We start from the raw sequence: 2,477 nt of genomic DNA on the forward strand, positions 1-2,477 counted from the left end.
GTGGGGGTGTGGGTGGGCGGTGGTGGGTGAGATCATCGAAGAAAGAAAGGAAACCAAATGTGAGAGTCCATCAATGAATCCGATCTGTGAATGGATCATTAATTCTTGAAAGGAAATATAAAAGCTGATGATGAAGTTATTATTATTACTATTATTGTTGTTATTATTATTATTATTATTATTATTATTGTTGTTGTTGCTGTCATCATCATCATCATCATCATTATCATCATCATCATTATCAGATCATTGAGGAAATGTGGAATTTGAATGTATTGGATGGGCGATAGAGAATGAAGGAATATTTGTGGGATGATGATGATGATGATGATGATGATGGTGGTGGGGTGGGGTTGAAGGTGGTGACGATAGTGGTGTTGGTGCTGGAGGTAATGGTGGTGTTGGTGCTCGTGGGTATTACGGTGATGGTGGGCTTTGGTTGCTGTTGGTGATGATGATGATGATGATGATAAAGCAGCAGATGATGTGCAACCCTACAATTAAGGACGGCGACGGTGAAGGGGATCTGCACGATGATTATCATTCACTCTGATGGTGGTGGTGGTGGTGGTGGTGGTGATAGTGGCGATGGTGATGAATGTGAAGATGTGATGATGATGGTTGTGATAATGGTGCTGATTGTTATGATGTTGATGATGCTAATTGTTATGATGACGAAATACATCACTGAAGATGCTGATGAATACCGCGATTTTGAAAGATTTTAATGAACTTTTGGGCCGCTGGAAATGCAAACGATTGGCTATGCAAATTGATATTTAAAGTCATATTAAATTTCGACTTCAGTTTCCGATGCATAAATAAAACTTACATATTCATTTTCATTCACCGTACATATCATTTTCGTTTTAAAATTTATAGCTTTAAATTGGATTAGGTTATCTAATTAGAAGCAAACCTTTGAAACAGATACCCGGTACTGAGATAGCTCTGTCGAAAGTAGTCGGTTAATATGACGGGGAAGAATAAAACAGCGAATATAAATATTCATAAGAGCCGTAGAATCATATTTAGTTAACAGGATTTATATTTTGCTACCTATGCTGCTCTATAATTCGTAATTTATTATTTTTTCTTTATTTATTTGAGATATGATCATTTGTATTATACTTTGAATTTCAGCCCCTCCCTCCAGAAATAGTGTCTGTGTTGTGGACTAATTACAGCTTTTGTTTAAAAAAAATTCTTATTTAAAAATATACAGAAGTATAGGAGAGTATTGTAGTTCGGTTGAGACATTGTGCATTGTTTGTAAAGAATAAAAAGTTTAGAATGGTACAACAATGCAATTGGAGGAATTAAGAGGCCAGAAATTCGGGGCTGGTGCTTTCGTAGAAATTCTCCAACAAGTGCTTTTGACTCTTTCCGGGGGTATGGAAAGGAGCCAAATTCTGCCGCCACACAGCCTTCCAGGAGCAACCCTCTCCAGTCAGGGGTTTGACTACAGTCTCCAGCAACTTCACTTAGCCTAAGGCCCTGTTCAAAGATGTAGGACAGCATGGTGCCATCCTCGTTGGTGTCACACCCAAAGATCATCACAGTTTGCTAAAACTTGGTTATCACGAAATCCATGTCACGTCTTCCACCCTTTACGGTGTCCACAGAGCACTGAGCAGCAGTCGTGATGTTGATATTTTGATACCCGGCGCGAACCATCATAATATATGTAACTCTATTCCAGCATTCAGATGGATTCCAGTCCTTATGTCAGCTAACTTTTTCTCAACTACAATTTAATCTTTATGCTCTATTTATAGCAGAGACTCCAGCTAAGAAGATCTGAAGAAGGAATTGTAATTCCGAAATATCATCGTACTATAGATAACCAAATTACAACAGGTATATAGTCCATTTTTTGTTCTATAGTGCATTGTCGTACCATTCTAAACTTTTTATTCTATACAGAAGTATATTTTATTTCGTGTCATGGCTTAATGAACTGTTCCCGTATCAAAAGGTAGTGATTGGACTTGCATACTGTCTCTCTTTAAGGATATCAGGATATTTCTGACCTTAAATATGTTATTGATCCCAGCACATAACGGTTGCTGAACGCCACCAGAAATTAGTGCTATATGTGTGTTATGTGATCGGACATTATCAGCAATTTGAAACAGGAAAAATTACTAAATGACATTTATAAAGAAGAACGTTTTTGGAAATGTCAAGTGCTTAGGTTGCGGAATTGAATTCCAGGAGAGAGTCTAATATGTACACATGTTAATATTCTTGGAATAACATACCATTGCAGATGACTTCAACATGTTGCAATATGGAGCAAAGATGTTTTGCTAACGTAACATGGTAGTCCTGGTTTAGGACGAATGTTGCTGTAATTTAGCCTCAGGTGACATCGTCTCCAGCTGGCTATACGACACGATCTGTGTCCTTATATTTTCGAACAAGGGTTAAATTACAGCAACATTCGTCCTAAACCAGGACTGCCATGTTATGTT

The 2,477-nt window shown here is 37.8% G+C and overlaps 1 long non-coding RNA gene across 1 annotated transcript in view; it reads left to right on the forward strand.

Annotated features, from left to right (window-relative positions):
• The window catches only part of LOC128250529 (uncharacterized), a 14,360-nt gene extending 12,534 nt beyond the window's left edge, over nt 1-1,826 (forward strand). Inside the window, exon 2 of the long non-coding RNA XR_008266546.1 lies at nt 1,779-1,826. This is a non-coding gene — a long non-coding RNA (uncharacterized LOC128250529). The remainder of the gene's footprint in view (nt 1-1,778) is intronic.
• Nucleotides 1,827-2,477: the final 651 nt, after the last annotated feature.

Source organism: Octopus bimaculoides, chromosome 22 (genome assembly GCF_001194135.2).
Source record: "Octopus bimaculoides isolate UCB-OBI-ISO-001 chromosome 22, ASM119413v2, whole genome shotgun sequence".
Lineage (NCBI taxonomy): Eukaryota > Metazoa > Mollusca > Cephalopoda > Octopoda > Octopodidae > Octopus > Octopus bimaculoides.